General features: G+C 45.6%; 1 protein-coding gene across 7 annotated transcripts in view; it reads left to right on the top strand.

Annotated features, from left to right (window-relative positions):
• Nucleotides 1-38: 38 nt before the first annotated feature.
• The window catches only part of RIPOR3 (RIPOR family member 3), a 62457-nt gene continuing 53385 nt past the window's right edge, over nt 39-9110 (top strand). For 2 of the 7 annotated variants that reach the window (XM_038166372.2, XM_038166371.2), the window contains exons 1-3: nt 4090-4239; nt 6428-6498; nt 7246-7325. The gene's annotated coding sequence lies outside the window, so the exon portion shown is untranslated. Of the gene's footprint in view, nt 521-4089; nt 4240-6427; nt 6499-7054; nt 7076-7245; nt 7326-7625; nt 7897-9110 lie in introns of those variants that run through there. The other 5 variants (XM_027473156.3, XM_013105712.5, XM_072026595.1 and 2 more) reach the window with 5 other exon arrangements.

Genomic DNA, 9110 nt, shown 5'->3' with positions numbered 1-9110 from the left:
GGGTGCGGGGGCGCGCACCTGCGGCGGAGCTCGGCGGGGTTCCAAGATGGCGGGCGGCGCCCCGCTGAGGGGGGGAGCGAGTGGGACGCGATAGGGAAGCACTGGAGGGGTTTTTGAGGAAAAAAACTCAGGGAGCGGGCGTGGGATGCGCCTTGGTAACCTTTGGGCTGGAGGAGCTGGGGGTCGTGTGTAAATACGGGGCTGTGGCGGCTGGAGAGCAGCGCTTCGCCCCCCTTCCTCCTCCTCCTTCCCCTCAGCCCCCGTGCCTGGCCTCAGGCTGTGGAGCGCCCTCTGGAGCGGGAGGTGCCTCTGCCCCTGCTGGGGTATTGATCATTAATTAATAGAATTAAATGATTTTTAAGGTCCCTTCTAGCCCAAACCACTCAGCAATTCCTCTGGTCTTCTGTGAGGAGTTCCCAGGGCCCGGCCACCCTGAGGGCAGGGGGCGATGCCTCAGGCGCCCCTCAGCTCGGAGCAGGTGCGCCTGTGTCCCAGGATGTGTGCACGGGTTACGTGGAAGGTATTTACAGTTATATAGAGCGTATCTGGAGGAGTGGGGTAAAAGTTTGAGCTAGTGCTCTCAGGATGTGTTGAAGCCCATCCTGGCTGCGGAGTTGTTGGAGTTTGTTTTCATTTTAACCACAGCTAATACTGTGGGATCTGGTAACATGTCTGAACAGTTGGCTTTGTGGCCTGGTTTATTGGCTTTGTGCTGACAGGAAATCTATTTTTTCATATAAAGACCTACTTAATTTCCTTGTTAGGGGACTGACAAACCTACATAATGGGGAGACCATTTACGTTTTACAATCTGAAGAAAAAAGATTTTCCGTTTACATAATTTTGCATATACAGGCAGAAAGAAAGTGTGTAGATAGATCTAGTTATGTCAACAAACCTTTGAAATTATTTATTTATTTACTTATTTATTTCCCAGCGCATGAAACTGGTAGAAGGGAATTCAGTGTGAGGCATCCTCTTGTACGCTGTGTTCAGACGGCTGTCAGGAGTTCAAACAGCTCCTTGCGGTTGAGGCAAGGTGTGAGTGTCTAGTCAGTTCTTAAGTCTCAGCTGGTAATCAGTAATATTAAAAAAAATCCAGTACTGAATCACTTTTAAGTCGGTAATGTTTTGTACTGTTGATCTTGTCATGCCAAAGGCAAAGAAATTGCAGCTATCACTCAAGCCAAGACAAGTTGTAATTACTACAGAGGATATTGTTAATTCTTAAGTATAGTTTGCTGTCAGACAGTGTCTAGGCTAATTCTGGTCTTCCCATCCTTCGTCTAGTATGTTTTGTTTCTACCCTGCAAAAAGATGAGAATCCAGCCTGCAAATTTAGATAAAATCTGTGTGTTGTAAACAGAAGGCAACAGATTACAGCTACGTGAGCAGGACTTGGATAAAACCTCCCATTTTGTCACTCTGTAATTAGAAAATTGGAAAGAGTTTGGACTACTTTCCATTTCTGTCTTCTATGGTGTGCTTGTCTTAGGGAGTCGTAGGAAAGCACCAGGAACACCTTTTACGTCTTTTCTTTTTTTTAAGCAATTGGTTTGCCATTTTTCTTTGGAGGAAAAGGGGGGAAGAACCTTCTGAAGATGATTTGTGCTTGAAGCCATTGTGCAGTTAATTTTATTGCTATAGATTTATGAGGTATTGTCTAAGATATTTTTTTTCTATCTTGAATTCCTCAAATGGTTGGAGTTCCATTCAGTGGGTGTGGCAGCATGCTTAAGGAGTCAGGGCAAATTCATTTCAAGTCACTGAAACCAACCTAATAAAATGTATTAATCACTGGCTTGCTTTCATCACGAGGAGCTGACGTATGAGGAAGGAATGCAATAAACAATTTGTTTTCAGATAAAGGTAGGGAGAGAGGCTTTTTGTGCCAGGAGTAGCACAAGTTTATAGAGCTATTTTAGTCACAATTTCTGGAAAACCGATGACTTGATCACGACTATTCATGGCACCTTTAGTTTCAGCTCCTGTGAAGTTGAAAGACAGGTTGGGTTTCCTAATCTCTGGATAGCTGGGGAAGTTTGTGGGAGGACTTTTTTTTTTTCTCCTGTTTGTTCTCATGGGGAAATTAGTTCACTAAGTCCACCATGGAGTATAATGAGATGCTTCTTTCCCATCTCAACATTTCCCACTTTTTAATTGGAGTGGCATTATATACAACCCTCCTGGGGGTTGAAAGAATATTTCTAAGAATAAAAAAATGTCTACCAGCATATATTGACTGTTACTGATGACCTACCAAATCTTTTATTGTGTAACTCAGAGCTTATGCTATTTTTACATTTAACTTAAGCTATTTTTTATTTGCACAAGACAGCGCTTGCTCATTGGATCAAGCAGGGGGCAATCTGATTAAATACTGGAGTTGATGAGAGGTTTTTTTCAATAGGAAGAGAAGTTTTATTAAAAAATGATAATAAGGTCATATCACAGATTCTACTCCTTTCAAATAGAATTTGTATGTTAGGCTTTCATTTTGATGCCTTTTGCAGTTTTTGATATGTTCATCTTGTATAGCAGTTACATTTCCCTGCAAAAAGTGGAGTTCTCAAGAACAGTGTATATGCTTGGATAGCTTTGTTTTCAAGATGCTAGGGATATATGTGAGCTCAAGTTGTTTTTCCTTTTCCCTTGATAAGTACGTGCAAGCCGTTCTTGTTGTAGAGGTATCTGATGTTCACAAATGCAAATAATGTTGTAAAGCACTATTTATAGGTACCTGTGAAGCCATGGAACATTACGTTCTGTTATTTTCATAATATTCTGTTAACTGTTGTGATCCTGGAGTAGGATCCCTGAAATTACAAATGTTGCATTATATAGAAAGAATTTGGGAAGGGTAGCTTGTTATGTTTTATCTCCATGAAATACAGTGCATACCAACAGCACTATACAAACATAAGCACAAAGCTCGTCAAGTAAACCCCATTACATAGCAGTTTAGCTCTTATTAACAACAGCAATATTTAAATAGGGCATGTATAGTAAGAGTGGAGTTCTTATCCTGGACTTGTGACACTTGGTGCCATGTACATTTTAAGGGAGGGGGAGGAGTTCTTGTTTTGCTTTGCTTTTTAGTAACAGATGTATTTCTTTTTTAACTGCATATCTATAAAATAACTTTCAGCACAGAAGTAGTGATATAATAGACATAATAGTGATATAATGGTATGTTGCTTATCCGGTATGCAAATCAGCAATACGACACACTCCTATCAAGAGTAGATTGGTAGTGCCGTGGTTGTATAGGTGCACGTATATAGTTAGAAACCATGCTGCTGCTAGATCTGCATAGGTCAATAGATAACACGGTGGTGTTTCCTTCTATAAGGTAGTATATGAACGTTAGTTATCTCTCCAGTACCCACTATTTTTAATCTAGAATTTGGAAGAGTTATGATGGATCAAAGGAATAATTGCTCAGAATTTTCTTTTAAGCTTCACGTTGGTAGAGTTTGGAATTTTAGTTTTGGCTTAAAGAGAGAATTAGATAAAAAGCTCCACTTAATTAACTTTTTGGAGTAAAGACTTTGCTTTTAAGCTTGTCTCGATAGCATGTTCCTGTTATTGGTGGTTAAAAATGCCCCCTGCTAGCAGCTGCAGCCTGGAATAAATGCTGCTTTAAGTGCTTTCTGCTGAATAATGGTAACTTACACCTTTGGCTACAAAGGAATGTTTTTAGACAGAATGGTGTTTGATAGATCTTAAAATTACTTGTGACCACCCATGGTATGCTTAATAGAGCAAACAGCATGCCTTGCCAGTGGTTAAAGGTAATTAATTACCTATCAAACAAGCAGGTAACATTCGAGCTTTAAAGCTGCTGTGGATGCTGACAGTTTCATCTGCACATCGCGCTCCTGTGCCGCAGCCGGGCTGCAGGGTGGTGCTGTGCCCTCTCTTCCTCCGGGGTGCGAGCTCTGAGCACCCGGCAGTGTTTGCAGCTCCCTCAGTTACCGGCTCGGGGCTGCGGGCAGCGCGGGGCGGGACGCGCCACGGGGGCGGGGCTTGTGCCAGGCCCCGCCCACCTCCCCACCAGGCCCCGCCCCCCGACGGCGTGGCGGGAGGTGCCGGCAGGGGGCGGTGCGGGGCCGCGGGGCGCTGGCCCCGTTCGGGGGAGTTGTGAGCAGTCGCCGTGCCCGGGCATTGAACTGACCGCGGGGTTTTTGTGCCCAGGGTGTTGTGAGCACACATCAGCGAGGCGAACCCGGTGTGAAGGTACGGAGCTGAAGCAGGCAGACGTGTAGACGCTGACATAATAGGGCTGTCGCTGCTTATTAACCGAGCAGCACTGATCCACTGTAATAAGTAAAAATAGAAAAGGGCAAGCAGGGAAGAGCAGCAAAGCAATTCAGTTTTTCCATGTATGTCACATTTGGAAATACTGAGTCCATGTGAGTTCAGCCACTGTCACAGTCCTGTTCAGCTCTGAGAGCGTATTCTCTACTTCTGTTGGCCTCTCTTCTATTTTCCCTCCTGAGCTATAACACTGTGAACTAAAAATTCCAGTGCAGGCAGATGAATGTACAAAGAAGCAAAAACTCAAATGCTTAGAATTCTGGACCTGTGTAACTACAGTTTATTCTTATTATAGCACACTCCCAGAAAATCTTGGTAAATATTCTTTATATAGGGATGGTGTGCTTGAACTTCTGGAGTTTGTTGTGTTACAATAACAGAAGTGCCAATGTATTGATAATCTGCTTCTATGCAGATTACTTCATATTAATTAACATTGAAGTAACATTTTAAAATGAAAAGAATGCAAAATAAAAAAGGGTGGTGTAGAGAGACAAGCAACTGTTAGCATACATATTGCTTGCACCAAGAGCTGCAAGAACAATGATTGTTTTCTCCAGGTTAGCCTGGGGTAAAGGACCATATTAAGACTGCTAACTAGGTTATTAGCTAAGTTATTAGCTACTGCTAGTGTAAACAGAGGTATGGCTCACAGGAGCCTTTGTTAAAAGTCAGTTTAGTCTGGATCTTCCCTAGTAGCCTGGTCTACACAGAGTTTTCTGTCTATAGTTCAGTTGGTTTAGAGACCAAAAAAGAATTACTTAAGTCCATACTTAAACAATAACATTGTTTAAAGTCAATCTGATAATTATTAAAATTGCTTAAAGTGAATCCGATTTTTCCAGAACATTGGTGTGGCTGGAACAGTCAATGTATAACATTTTTTGCAACTGTCCTGAATATTTCATTGCAGAATGATCTGTGTGTATCATTGGCACACAACTTGATGGATGTCAGGTGGCTGAATTAATATTTGTGAGGTGCTTTGAGATTACTGGAGAAAACATACTCTCATTTTTAATGACCCTTTAGGTCTGAGAGGCATCAGTGTATTTTGTTTTTTTTTCTTCATAAATATTATAATGGTGGCAGCAATTGAGTATTTACTGCTTTTTATATGCGTGAGAATACCAAACATATGTATTTTTTAAAGGAAATTCCAGAAGACTGTGAAACTAGCTTGTAACAATAGTTTTTAGGTTTGTGTCCATTGTTTTCAAGAATATGTAAATTGTTACATTATAGAACTCACTTTGAACCCTGCTACATAATTAGCTGCACTAAACATCAGTATTCAATTTAGAAAATCTGTAGCCAAGTGTTTTATTACAATTTCATGGAAAAGGAGAGAATGTGAACAAAACCGTTGAGCAAATAATCTGAAATGCAGTTAAAAATAATGAAAACCAAGCACCAGCCACATAAACACACCAGATGAAGACACAGCAAATGAAGATCATAAAAAAATAAACTGGAATAAAAACACGACCAATCCTCAGCTGAACTAAATATGGCCATCTGCAGAGGGAGTGATGGAACCTCGGTCATTTGCGTTAGCTGAGGGTTTGGTCTGTGCGATTTATTATAAGTCAGGAGGAAATGACAGTAACAGTAAAGGTTCTTTGGTCAACAGCAGTTGTGTAGGGCTCCTGCAGAGATTTGGTGTTCTGACAACCGTCCTCCTGCAAATCCAGTTAAGTTGCTTTAAAATAGCCCCTGCGTGCTCCACCCTGCTGCGTGGCTGGCACACTGAGACACGAGTCCGCGCTGTTACGGCTGCAGTTCGCAGCCCAGGTTTTAGCATAGCCCTGTGCTGTGTGAGCTGATCTGACACAGCTCACGCTGCTGGGCCTGAGGCAGGAGCACGCAGCCAGCTCTGCTGGCCCCCTGTAAGACTGGTAACCCCAAGCAGAGGCCGGCCATGTGGCTTGCTCCATCTTAGGCTGCTATAGTTGTATTTGCCAGGGGGATGCTTCTTGAAGCAGTGTGATTGGTCTTAAAACCCTCAAATACTGGGAAAGGCAAGAGAACAATAAGTAGAGTTACAGTTCTTAGAATATGTAATGTTGTTACATGCACAAGTCCATGTGTTTGCATCTCCTTGCAGTTTGTCTTCTCCGTGGGGTATCACTGGTGCCTTTTTTCAGCCCTCCAATCACCTATCAGCTTCAAGATCAGGTATGAAAACCACTTTTACTTGCATTTCAGCACTGTTCGTTCTAAAGCATATTAAACCCAAAGTGCTTGAGTTATTTGCTCAGCTGACTCCATCAGCCCAGCTTCTTTCCTATTGCTCTCACCTTCATGTGTGTCCATTCCCTCCTGCATCTTCTTAAAACCATGCTTTTTTCAGTGATGTGAGAGATCTCCCCTTTTCAAGGCTTTCATTTAAGCAATGTCATAAAGTACTGTAAAAGAGCAATAACTCTGCCCTGACAGGTTCTTGGGGGGGGATCTGTGGTCAGCTGGTGCTTTGGGAGCTTTAGCTTGTGTTTTATCCTCCTGAGACACGATCGTAGGAGGGCCTGGTGCGTGTCCTAGGTCTCGCTGTATGTGGTTTGAAGGGGAGCAAACACATTTAGTAATAAAGTTATCTTACAAGCACATCCGACTTCCGTACAGTCAGCTCATTTGCTTCGCGGGGAGCGTTGAGTTTCCTGTGCTGTCAGTCAATCAACTTGCTGACTCTGCGGGGAAATGGTGAAAAAACAGGTGAAAGTGAAAGAGGGATGAGACACACCGTAATTAATACAAGGTGCTGTGCCCAGGGCAGGAACGCAGATGTGCGTTGGTGTTTACAAAAGGCCTGGCAAGGCATTGTTCAAAAGAAAAGAGATGTGATTGTGTGGGTTCATACGGTGAGGCAGCAAACCTGGGAGGATCTCGTCCTGCTTTCTACATCACAAATTCACATCTTTTTGCCAGGCTTATGTGGAAGGAGTCCAGAAAACAAGCAGAAGGGAGCTCATTCTGGAGGAGCAGTGCCTGCCTGAGGAAGCAACGAGGTCAGTAGTGGGTGCAGCAGAAAGGGCTTGGGTTAGCAAAGAATGAAACGGAGCAAACGACACATGGACAGTAATAGAAAACCTCTGGGAGGACGGGATGGAGAAGGGGAAGGGGCACTAGGAGAAGGAAAGATGCTGCTTAGGGAAAGGCTGATGAGGGCTGGAGGAGGATGGTGAGGAGAGCGGGGACAGGGGGGATGCCGGGGGGACAGGGGTGGGTGGCCCTGCGAGCGGAGCCCCTTTGCCCCGGCCCTGCTAAAGCAGCTGGAGCAAGCGAGGGGGCGCTTGGGATGCTCCCTGATTAATAGCAGAGGGTCCGGGCCGTGACCGCAAGCTCGGCATGTGCCGGAGCCTCGCTGCACTTTCCCAGCCCCCCTGCCAGGATGAGGGGGGTCGGAGGGAGGGAGGAAGGGAGGCAGCGAGCGGGACGGGGCGATCGGCAGCCAGCTGCGAGCCAGCAGCGCTCCGGAGCCGCGGCTTCCTGGAAGCGGAGCCCGGCCGGGCGGCAGCCGGCGGCGATAAGCGGGGCTGGCGGAGCCCTCCCGGCGGCACGGCCCCGGCGAGCCCGCAGGTAAGGCAGCACCTGGCAGCACGACCGAGCCGCGGGGCTGCGGCTGGCGGGGGGGAGAGAGAAGCAGGGTCCCGGTGCCGGTCCCGGTGCCGGTGGGGGACCGGGCGCCGCGGGGCAACCGGGAGGCTCCGGCACCGCGGCGGGGAGAGCTGCGGGAAACCCACAAGAGCTGCCCGGCTCCTCCAGCGGGGGCACCTCCGGAGAGCCGGGAGCCGAAGAGCCGTGAGCAGGCAAGCATCGAGCCCTCCCGCAGGAGCAGGGCGGTGCGGTGGTGGTTTAGCCAGGGGTAAGCGCGTTCGTGCCAGGAGACACCCGGGAACCCCTCAGGAGGTGAATGCCTGGCTGGAGCAGGTGGAAAAGTCAGAGGAGCAGGGCAATGTTTATGCCATCCTGCGGGGGTTGTGTTTTGGAGGTGTCGCTGTATGGGCTGGTTATATTTTTGTAAGCTCTTTTTGAATGTGTAGAGGTTGTATTTTATTTGCTCATAAATATGGATTGAGGTTTTGGATTGTGGCCCGGTTACGTTTTGCTGCAGACAGAGTTTACTTTCCCCTTTCAATAAGTTTTAAATACACTGGGCCATATGGAAATTGACTTGTTCATCAACCCAGGAAAGTTGAACGAGTTTGGAAAATGATGTTACGTAATTCTTGAGCGTGCGAGTATCGAACCGGAGTCAGAGCAGCAGTACTCAGAACTCCCGACTCAGTCATTCACTTCATTGGTAACAAGACTTGATCTGTCTCTACCAGTGTTTTCACAGCTGTAAAATGGGAGCTACACCTTTTAATGAGGGGCATTACATAATCTTTTTGGAAAGACTTTACTGAAAAAGAAAAAGCATAGTAATGGTCATTTTAGATCGTGTAAGGGTAGTAAACAACACAAGGTACATCTGAGGGAGCATTTTATGTTGAATGGAGAGAGGTGTCTGAGAAAGATGTGGTGTCTAGTGGAACGTGAACATTAAAAACTTCTCCGTAATGTTCATTTCTCATGCAGTTGCTCAGTTACATGCTGCTGCCCTGAATTCTGCAGAGTGGATGACATAAGCACTAGTGCTTCCCATATGGGAAGGAGGTGTTACTGAGTAGCAGACCAAGCCCACTTTGTGCCCCACGTCTAGAGAGAAGCTTATCAGGGATGCGACACGTGCGATATGGTAGTGAGCAGCTAGCTTGTTAAATTTTTTCCGCCCATTAGATTCTGAATAT

This window comes from Anas platyrhynchos, chromosome 21 (assembly GCF_047663525.1).
Source record: "Anas platyrhynchos isolate ZD024472 breed Pekin duck chromosome 21, IASCAAS_PekinDuck_T2T, whole genome shotgun sequence".
NCBI lineage: Eukaryota > Metazoa > Chordata > Aves > Anseriformes > Anatidae > Anas > Anas platyrhynchos.
The sequence above is the reverse complement of the archived record's forward strand: the minus strand, read 5'-3'. Positions and strand labels throughout refer to the sequence as shown.